This window comes from Coregonus clupeaformis, chromosome 7 (assembly GCF_020615455.1).
Source record: "Coregonus clupeaformis isolate EN_2021a chromosome 7, ASM2061545v1, whole genome shotgun sequence".
In the NCBI taxonomy this organism is placed as follows: Eukaryota; Metazoa; Chordata; class Actinopteri; order Salmoniformes; family Salmonidae; genus Coregonus; species Coregonus clupeaformis.
Genome location: NC_059198.1, coordinates 51,735,831 through 51,747,227, shown reverse-complemented (window position 1 = coordinate 51,747,227; position 11,397 = coordinate 51,735,831).

Below are 11,397 nucleotides of genomic sequence, written 5' to 3'. Positions count from 1 at the left end.
CAGGACGGAACCATAATGGGCACATGAATGGCATTATATGGACAGATGAGTGATTGTTTGCAGTAAAAGTTAAGGGGGATAAACTACGGGACGCAAGGGAGTCGAAGCCATTGTGATTTAGACAATGCATCAAGCAATGCTAAAGTGCTAAGACAGTGTCACGCTCTGGCTCCGGGACTGTGTATTTTGAGCCAGGGTGTGTTCATTTTGGTTGTGTTTCCTTGTTTGGTCGTGTGACTCCCAATCAGTGGTAACGAGTGTCAGCTGTCGGCTCGTTATCTCTGATTGGGAGCCATATTTAAACTGTCAGTGTTCACCTTAGTGTGGTGGGTTTTTGTTCCGTATCAGTCATTGTAACTGAGGACTTCACGGTTCGTCATTGTTTGTTGTTTTCGTAGTGAGTACTTTTATTTAATAAAGTCATGTTCGCTCAACGCGCTGCGCTTTGGTCTCCCTCATTAGACGATCGTGACAGACAGCATGTTTGTCAGCTAATGCCTGCAACCCAAAACCCCTCCTGAGAAATAAGCATATACTGGCATTATTAATTCGGAAAGAAGAATTCAGACCCCTTGACTTTTTCCACATTTTGTTACGTTACAGCCTTATTCTAAAATTGATTAAATTGTTTTTTTCCTCATCAATCTACACACAATACCGCATAATGACAAAACAAAAACAGGTTTTTCGAAATTTTGCAAATGGATTACCAATAAAAAACTGAAATATCACAGTTACATAAGTATTCAGACACTTTACTCAGTTGAAGTTCCTTTGGCAGCGATTACAGCCTTGAGTCTTACATTTTAGTCATTTAGCAGACGCTCTTATCCAGAGCGACTGCATACATTTTCATGCTGGACCCCCGTGGGAAACGAACCCACAACCCTGGCGTTGCAAGTGCCATGCGCTACCAACTGAGCTACAGGGGACTACAGGGGACTTCTTGGGTATGACGCTACAAGCTTGGCACACCTGTATTTGGGGAGTTTCTCCCATTCTTCTCTGCAGATCCTCTCAAGCTCTGTCAGGTTGGATCGGGAGATTCGCTGCACAGCTATTTTCAGGTCTCTCCAGAGATGTTCGATCGGGTTCAATTCTGGGCTCTGGCTGGGCCACTCAAGGACATTCAGAGACTTGTCCCGAAGCCACTGCTGCGTTGTCTTGGCTGTGTGCTTTGGGTTGTTGTCCTGCTGGAAGGTGAATCTTCGCACCAGTCTGAGCGCTCTGGAGCAGGTTTTCATCAAGGATCTCTCTGTACTTTGCTCTGTTCATCTTTCCCTCTATCCTGACTAGTCTCCCAATCCCCACAGCATGATGCTGCCACCACCATGCTTCACCGTAGGGTTGGTGCCAGGTTTCCTCCAGACGTGATGCTTGGCATTCAGGCCAAATAGTTCATTCTTGGTTTCCTCAGACCAGAGAATCTTGTTTCTCATGGTCTGAGAATCCATTAACTGCTTTTTAGCAAACTCCAAGCGGGCTGTCGTGCCTTTCACTGAGGAGTGGCTTCCCTCTGGCCACTCTACCATAAAGGCCTGATTGGTGGAACGCTGCAGAGATGGTTGTCCTTCTGGAAGGTTCTTCCATCTCCATAGAGGAACTCTGGAGCTCTGTCAGAGTGACCATCAGGTTCTTGGTCACCTCCCTGACCAAGGCCCTTCTCCCCCGATTGCTCAATTTGGCCGGGCGGACAGCTCTAGGAAGAGTCTTGGTGGTTCCAAACATTTTCCATTTAAGAATGATGGAGGCCACTGTGTTCTTGGGGACCTTCAATGCTGCAGAATTTTTTGGTACTCTTCCCGAGATCTGTGCCTCGACACAATCCTGTCTCTGAGCTCTACGGAAAATTCCTTTGACCTCATGGCTTGGTTTTTGCTCTGACATGCACTGTCATCTGTGGGACCTTATATAGACAGGTGTGTGCCTTTCCAAATCATGTCCAATCAATTGAATTTACCACAGGTGGACTCCAATCAAGTTGTAGAAACATCTCAAGGATCAATGGAAACAGGATGCACCTGAGCTCAATTTCGAGTCTTATAGCGAAGGGTCTGAATACTTATGTAAATAAGGTTTTCACTTTGTCATTATGGGATATTGTTTGTAGATTGATGAGGGGAAAAAAAATATTTCATCCATTTTAGAATAAGGCTGTAACATCACAAAATGTGGAAAATGTCACGGGGTCTGAATACTTTCCCAAATGCACTGTATATTATTATCTTGTGTAGGTTGAAACGTATTAAATGTTTTCTTAAAAAATCAACCCAACTTTCATATAAAGAGTAAAATAACAACAGAAAAACATATTTATATTTATATTATATTATATTTATATCTCTGAACTGTGTTTGCACAAGCCGTGCCGAGGACTTGGTGTGCAAAATGCCAAGAGTAATTTTACCACTCATACACCTGATCTGGGGACGAGCCAAAGCGGGATTACATGTTTCTGTTTCTGTGCTGTAGTACAGTGGTTCCCAACACCAGTCCTCCAGTACCCTCAACAGCCCAACTCCAGTCCTCCAGTACCCCCAACAGTGGTTCCCAACTCCAGTCCTCCAGTACCCCCAACAGCACACATTTTTGTTGTAGGCCCGGACAAAACACTCCTGATTCATTGAGGGCCTGATGATTAGTTGACTAGTTGAATCAGGTGTGCTTGTCCAGGGCTACAATAAAATGTATTCTGTTGGAGGACTGGAGAATTGGAGGACTGGAGAATTGGAGAATTGGAGGATTGGAGAACTCGAGGACTGGAGAATTGGAAGACTGGAGGACTGGAGAACTGGAGAATTGGAGGACTGGATAGTTGGAGGACTGGAGAATTGGAGGACTGGAGAATGTGAGAATTGGAAGTCTGGAGGACTGGAGAATTTGAGGACTGGAGAATTGGAGGACTGGAGAATTGGAGAATTGGAGAACTGGATTGTTGGAGGACTGGAGAATTGGAGGACTGGATAATTGGAGAAATTGAGAATTGGAGAACTGGAGAATTGGTGGACTGGAGAATTGGAGAACTGGAGAATTGGAGGACTGGAGAATTGGAAGACTGGAGGACTGGAGAAGTGGAGAAGTGGAGGATTGGAGAACTGGAGAATGGGAGGACTGGAGAATTAGAGAACTGGAGGACTGGAGAATTGGAAGACTGGAGAATTGGAAGACTGGAGAATTGGAGTTGGAACCACTGCTGTAGAAGATCCGTAATTAAGTTCTCCTGTAGTAATGTAGGTTAGAGACTGACTGCATCCGATACATCAGACAAGAATAGTGTGTGTGTGTGTGTTTGTGTTTGAGTGTGTGTGTGTGTGTTTGTGTTTGAGTGTGTGTGTGTGTGCTTGTGTCATATAATCAAATAATTCCCTCAGATTACAGAGATCCACAAAGAATTTGAAAACAAACCCAATTTTGATAAACTCCCTTATCTACTGGGTGAAAAACCACAGTGTGCCATCACAGCAGCAAGATGTGACATGTTGCCACAAGAAAGGGGCAACCAGTGAAGAACAAACACCATTGTAAATACAACCCATATTTATGTTTATTTATTTTCCCATTTGTACATTTCCCCAAAAGTCCCCATTAACCTACTTGAAGGTAACGGCGCTCACTGTTGCCCCTATTGGCCGGTCTCCACGTCATCTCCCGATGTCCTCAGACGTGGACGGACGTTGAATACAGACTTGTATCCCGGGTGACCTGGCTATGCACACACACATACACACACACACACACAAACACACACAATGATCTGATGATGACTGTTCAATGTATTGAACATAGTGGAGTGATGGATCTCTAAGAAGTCCACATATATAGCTAAAGTGAAGGATTAAATTGAAACCTTAGCTGGAGGAAACTCCATCTGTAGCTCATTGCTATGAGCAGGGGGTGAAAGACTTCGGAGATGCCCCAATCTGATGATGACTCTGTTAAATGTATTGAACGGAGTGGGGTGATGGATCTCTAAAAAGTCCACATTTGTATTTTGTATTTATTAGGGATCCCCATTAGCTGTTGCCAAGGCAGCAGCTACTCTTCCTGGGGTCCAAACACATTAAAGCACTTACATTACATATAAAACAAGAGATAAAACAGTACATCATATGACATTATTACACCACTACATATCTACAATACAAAATGTTTAATACCACCATACAACAATATTACAATGTATGTGTGTGTAGAGTGCGTGTGCTAGCGCTTGTGTGCATATGCATATGTCTGTACCTTTGTGTGTGTTTCTTCACAGTCCCCGCTGTTCCATAAGGTGTATTTTTACCTGTTTTTTACAAATCTTATTCTACTGCTTGCATCAGTTACCTGATGTGGAATAGAGTTCAATGTAGTCATGGCTCTATATAGTACTGTGCGCCTCCGATAGTCTGTTCTGGACTTGGGGACTGTGAAGAGACCTCTGGTGGCATGTCTTGTGGGGGTATGCGTGGGTGACCGAGCTGTGTGCTAGTATTTTAAATAGAAAGCTTGGTACATTCAGCTTGTCAACACCTCTTACAAAAACAAGCAGTGATGAAGTCAATCTCTCTTCCACTCTGAGCCAGGAGAGACTGACCTGCATGTAATTAATGTTAGCTCTCCGTGTACTTTTAAGGGCCAGTCGTGCTGCCCTGTTCTGAGCCAACTGCAATTTTCCCAAGTCCCTCTTTGTGGCACCTGACCACACTACTGAACAGTAGTTTAGGTGCAACAGAACTGTAGGACCTGCCTTGTTGATATTGTTGTTAAGAAGACAGTGCAGTGCTTTATTATGGACAGACTTCTCCCCATCTTAGCTACTGTTGTATCAATATGTTTTGACCATGACAGTTTACAATCCAGGGTCACTCCAAGCAGTTTAGTCACCTCAACTATGTAGCTAAAGTGAATGATTACATTGAAACATTAGCTGGAGGAAACTCCACCTGTAGCTCATTTATGAGCTGAATGGCACAGTTGCTAGGGTGAGAACTGTGGAACATTTCCTTTGTTGTTTTCGTTGCACTTGCATTCAGTACCATCTATGAATCACATTATTATTATGAATAATATTGAAGTCAAACTGGAGAACCATGTTGTGAGATTTATGTTGTGAGATTTTCGCTAGTGTTTACAGAACAACTGGTTCGGAGAGATTAGGATGAGGACCCTGTAATAGTAAAAAACGGCTACTGCAGTGTAGCCGTTATTATGAGCACATGCTGCATGGATTGCTAAGGCATAAGAATATGAAAGTGTGTATTATTTTAAATATATGTAGTTCCGTACCTGTCTATTAATGTTATGCATTATGTCCTGTTATGTAGTTATGTACTTGTCTGTTAATGTGATGTATTATGTCATGTTTTTATGTTTTGTGTGGACCCCAGGAAGAGTAGCTGCTGCTTTGGCCTAGTTGGGATCCTAATGAAATACACACATGTACGCACGCACACACACACACACACACACACACACACACGCAGCATGACCATCTCTGATCTAATCTGTAGTTAACACGCAGCGTGACCATCTCTGCCCTAATCTGTAGTTAACACGCAGCAGGACCATCTCTGATCTAATCTGTAGTTAACACGCAGCAGGACCATCTCTGCCCTAATCTGTAGTTAACACGCAGCAGGACCATCTCTGATCTAATCTGTAGTTAACACGCAGCAGGACCATCTCTGATCTAATCTGTAGTTAACACGCAGCAGGACCATCTCTGCCCTAATCTGTAGTTAACACGCAGCAGGACCATCTCTGCCCTAATCTGTAGTTAACACGCAGCAGGACCATCTCTGCCCTAATCTGTAGTTAACACGCAGCAGGACCATCTCTGCCCTAATCTGTAGTTAACACGCAGCAGGACCATCTCTGCCCTAATCTGTAGTTAACACGCAGCAGGACCATCTCTGCCCTAATCTGTAGTTAACACGCAGCAGGACCATCTCTGCCCTAATCTGTAGTTAAAATGCAGCGTGACCATCTCTGCCCTAATCTGTAGTTAACACGCAGCAGGACCATCTCTGCCCTAATCTGTAGTTAAAATGCAGCGTGACCATCTCTGCCCTAATCTGTAGTTAACACGCAGCAGGACCATCTCTGCCCTAATCTGTAGTTAACACGCAGCAGGACCATCTCTGCCCTAATCTGTAGTTAACACGCAGCAGGACCATCTCTGCCCTAATCTGTAGTTAACACGCAGCAGGACCATCTCTGATCTAATCTGTAGTTAACACGCAGCAGGACCATCTCTGATCTAATCTGTAGTTAACACGCAGCAGGACCATCTCTGCCCTAATCTGTAGTTAAAATGCAGCGTGACCATCTCTGCCCTAATCTGTAGTTAACACGCAGCAGGACCATCTCTGCCCTAATCTGTAGTTAAAATGCAGCGTGACCATCTCTGATCTAATCTGTAGTTAACACGCAGCGTGACCATCTCTGCCCTAATCTGTAGTTAACACGCAGCAGGACCATCTCTGATCTAATCTGTAGTTAACACGCAGCATGACCATCTCTGCCCTAATCTGTAGTTAACACGCAGCAGGACCATCTCTGCCCTAATCTGTAGTTAAAATGCAGCGTGACCATCTCTGCCCTAATCTGTAGTTAACACGCAGCGTGACCATCTCTGATCTAATCTGTAGTTAACACGCAGCAGGACCATCTCTGATCTAATCTGTAGTTAACACGTAGCGTGACCATCTCTGATCTAATCTGTAGTTAACACGCAGCAGGACCATCTCTGCCCTAATCTGTAGTTAACACGCAGCAGGACCATCTCTGATCTAATCTGTAGTTAACACGCAGCAGGACCATCTCTGCCCTAATCTGTGGTTAACACGCAGCAGGACCATCTCTGCCCTAATCTGTAGTTAACACGCAGCAGGACCATCTCTGATCTAATATGTAGTTAACACGCAGCAGGACCATCTCTGCCCTAATCTGTGGTTAACACACAGCAGGACCATCTCTGCCCTAATCTGTAGTTAACACGCAGCAGGACCATCTCTGATCTAATCGGTAGTTAACACGCAGCAGGACCATCTCTGCCCTAATCTGTGGTTAACACGCAGCAGGACCATCTCTGCCCTAATCTGTAGTTAACACGCAGCAGGACCATCTCTGATCTAATATGTAGTTAACACGCAGCAGGACCATCTCTGCCCTAATCTGTGGTTAACACACAGCAGGACCATCTCTGCCCTAATCTGTGGTTAACACGCAGCAGGACCATCTCTGATCTAATCTGTAGTTAACACGCAGCAGGACCATCTCTGATCTAATCTGTAGTTAACACGCAGCAGGACCATCTCTGATCTAATCTGTAGTTAACACGCAGCGTGACCATCTCTGCCCTAATCTGTAGTTAACACGCAGCAGGACCATCTCTGATCTAATCTGTAGTTAACACGCAGCAGGACCATCTCTGATCTAATCTGTAGTTAACACGCAGCAGGACCATCTCTGCCCTAATCTGTAGTTAACACGCAGCAGGACCATCTCTGCCCTAATCTGTAGTTAACACGCAGCAGGACCATCTCTGCCCTAATCTGTAGTTAACACGCAGCAGGACAATCTCTGCCCTAATCTGTAGTTAACACGCAGCAGGACCATCTCTGATCTAATCTGTAGTTAACACGGAGCAGGACAATCTCTGCCCTAATCTGTAGTTAACACGCAGCAGGACCATCTCTGCCCTAATCTGTAGTTAACACGCAGCAGGACCATCTCTGCCCTAATCTGTAGTTAACACGCAGCAGGACCATCTCTGATCTAATCTGTAGTTAACACGCAGCAGGACCATCTCTGCCCTAATCTGTAGTTAACACGCAGCAGGACCATCTCTGATCTAATCTGTAGTTAACACGCAGCAGGACCATCTCTGCCCTAATCTGTAGTTAACACGCAGCAGGACCATCTCTGCCCTAATCTGTAGTTAACACGCAGCAGGCCAATCTCTGCCCTAATCTGTAGTTAACACGCAGCAGGACCATCTCTGATCTAATCTGTAGTTAACACGCAGCAGGACCATCTCTGCCTTAATCTGTAGTTAACACGCAGCAGGACCATCTCTGCCCTAATCTGTAGTTAACACGCAGCGTGGTGTATTATCCTCCACAGACCTGCCTCTGTCTCCCCGTTACTTCTGTCTACCATTACACACTGATACACACCGTACCTGAGCAACATCAAAGGGATCTGCATGTATTTAGCCCCTCACCGACCTTTGAAGGTAAAACACAGGCTAGTGAAATGCTAATTCCCAAATCAAAGGATTCTTTCCCCTTCCCTCTTTAGATTTAAAGTGGTATAATTTCAAATGAAAACAGCCATATATCTGTGATCAGTGAATAGCTGGACTTTATTTTCAAAAGGGAAAATAGTTAAAACATAAACTGAAGTGGCTTTTTGTTTTTCCCATATCTGTTCAGCTGTAATAGACCTATTCATACGAACAGGAGTGCTTGTCTCAATGACGGCTTCTATCACGGTTAATATGTCAGTACAAAGAGAAACTAAATACTTACATTTCTCCCCCTGGTGGTTTACAATACGTCATGCTGAGAAGAACATACAGTACATGTTTGGATTTAACCTCCTTTTGCACCAAGTTTCTCACCAAACGCTCAATATCAATCAGGATAAATTGTCGCCAATTGTCACAATTGTCAATTGTCCTGCTGGTAACATTTTACATTAAGCTGCCCCTGTTACTATGTGACTACACAGTCATACCTGTAGTAACAACATAGTAGTTACATGGGTGTTACTATGGTGACTACACAGTCATACAGGTGTAGCGGTATCAGTTAATACACAGTTGGAGGAAGTCCTGAAGGTTTTTCCACATGTGTAATTAGTGATGTTATTACACATTTTCTTGTTCTGTTTTGTTATTACACATTTGAAAGTCACCTCCAAATTACCATCTTAATAACTTGATGTGACCATGTTACGTGCAACTACAAGTTCAGTCATTACCTCCCGAGTGGTGCAGTGGTCTAAGGCACTGCATCGCAGTGCTAGCTGTGCCACTAGAGATCCTGGTTCGTATCCAGGCTCTGTCCTAGCCGGCCTCGACCGGGAGACCCAAGGGGCGGCGCTTCAATTGGCCCAGCGTCGTCCAGGGTATGGGAGGAGAATAGCCGGCAGGGATGTAGCTCAGTTGGTAGAGCATGGCGTTTGCAACGCCAGGGTTGTGGGTTCGATTCCCACGGGAGGCCAGTATGAAAAAAATAAAAAATAATGTATGCACTCACTAACTGTAAGTCGCTCTGGATAAGAGCGTCTGCTAAATGACTAAAATGTATGTAAATGTAAGGTGCCGCTACCATCAGGTAATCATCTTGATCTAATGATAAAAATAGGCTCGGACCTGGTAACAACAACTGTAACAAGTAACACCCTGTCATTAACTACCTTTTTAAGTATATTTCTATGTTAGGACCTGGCTCAAAAGCTATACCGTATAAAGTGTCATGTAAGAACAATGTTGTTACAAAGGATACACTTGTATTTATAATGTACCTAGTCAGGAGCAAAAAAAACTTAATGTGAAAAAACTTTTTAATTACTACTGCAGCAATTTTTCAGAAATAGGCTAACCTGGCCTGCGTTCAGTGCGGAAAAAAAAAATGGTGTGCAACGTTCAATTAAACGAAAACGTTATTGTTCTGAATGACCAGTTGAAAAACGGGGAAGGGTTGGGTTGTGGGTTCCAAATGCACCGCTACCCTTTAAATATGTCATTTTCCAAAAATGTTATTGGCCCATCTACCACTCCCCCTCTTCGGAGGACAAAAATAGCTTTGTTTTTACATATATTTTTTTGTTGTTGTTCTTACATTTACATTCTACACACATTTTACATACATGGCACTTTTTTTTTTACACAGTAGTTACATAGCTAAATATAGTTATTTGATATACAATCCATTACAGCTGGATTGATAGTACTTAAACACATCCGGTATACATTATATACAGTATTATAGATCATGGGCTTTTAAACCAATCACTCAGCTGCTCTCAGTCCATCCCACCTATCTCTGTAAACCACCCTCTTATGATTTCCACGTGCCATAATATTTTCAACTGTGCTGCGATGTTTCACATACATTCTGAACCTTTCTAATCGCATGGCATCTACACATTGTAAATTAAAGATTAATATTTTTTTACTAAGAGTGTTATTGTATTGTCGATTGACAACAATTGCTATTTGTAGGGTTAGTTTCAAGTAAATGTTGCCACTCCTGAACCTGTGACCTGAAGCACTAGGGGAAAATACTAGAATAAGCGATCTAATGTTCCTGCCTCTTCACAGCACATTTAGCAGAGCTGAGATGGTTGTATGACCCATATACATAGCATTCTGTTGGTGGCAAGAATTTTGTATAATAATTTAAATTGAAAAACTGTCGCCCTTTCCTGCAGTCAAATGACCTAGTGGCCTCATGGGTGGAATGTTACTAATATTTTTCATAATTTAATAATTCATAAACATTATTACAAAAGAACCCAGCCGAAGATCCGGTGTTTCTATGTCAAACGGTTTTGTTATATTTCAGTCTTCTTTGATGTACTGTATATAAAGTGTAATATTGGGAAGCAAACTCAAAATTGAAGACATTTAATCTCTGTCAGCATTTTGGTCCTCAAATGAAACTGGTATATCTGTCTATTTATGCTAAAATAAATTATTCACATTTTAGTCTTCAATGAAGGGCAGACACTTACACTTGCCTCCTCTATTTTTGTGGTAATGCTGGATAGAGCAAACATTTCCATATATTTTTGTTAACTGCACGTGACATAACTCCACCATTCATATTCATAATATCATTATTAACAAAGATTATTCCATAAATAATGTTTTTATTTTATTTTATTTTTTATCAATCAGTATATTTTAGTTTAACCATAATATTTGTTGTAATATTTGTTCTGTCTTTTCTGAGGGATGAAACTGGAATTGCAACCAGCTTTGTATGTCTTGTTTTAGAAAAGGTGATACTTTGAACAAGGTTTTATTTTAAGTTAACCGAAAGTGAGCGGTTGTAATCTGGAAAAAAGGCAGAACGGCAATTTTTGAACAAGGTGTGAGCCATTCATACTAATCTACTGGAGAAGCCGTTCAGGTTTATCTATAACTTTTGTATGAATGAAGCTTTTAGTGAGAGGATTAATGCTTTAATATTTCATAATTTTACCCTCCCAAACTTGCATTCATTATTTAAATATGCAAGTTTATTTTTGTCTGGCTTACCGTTCCAAAAAAAAAGCGAAATTTGAAAATGATTGGTCTGGAGTAGGCAGCGGCATAAGTAAATAAGTAAACTGTAATACGACTAAAGAGTTAATCAGGGTGTTTTTTTTTCAATAAATAGACACCTTTCCATGGTT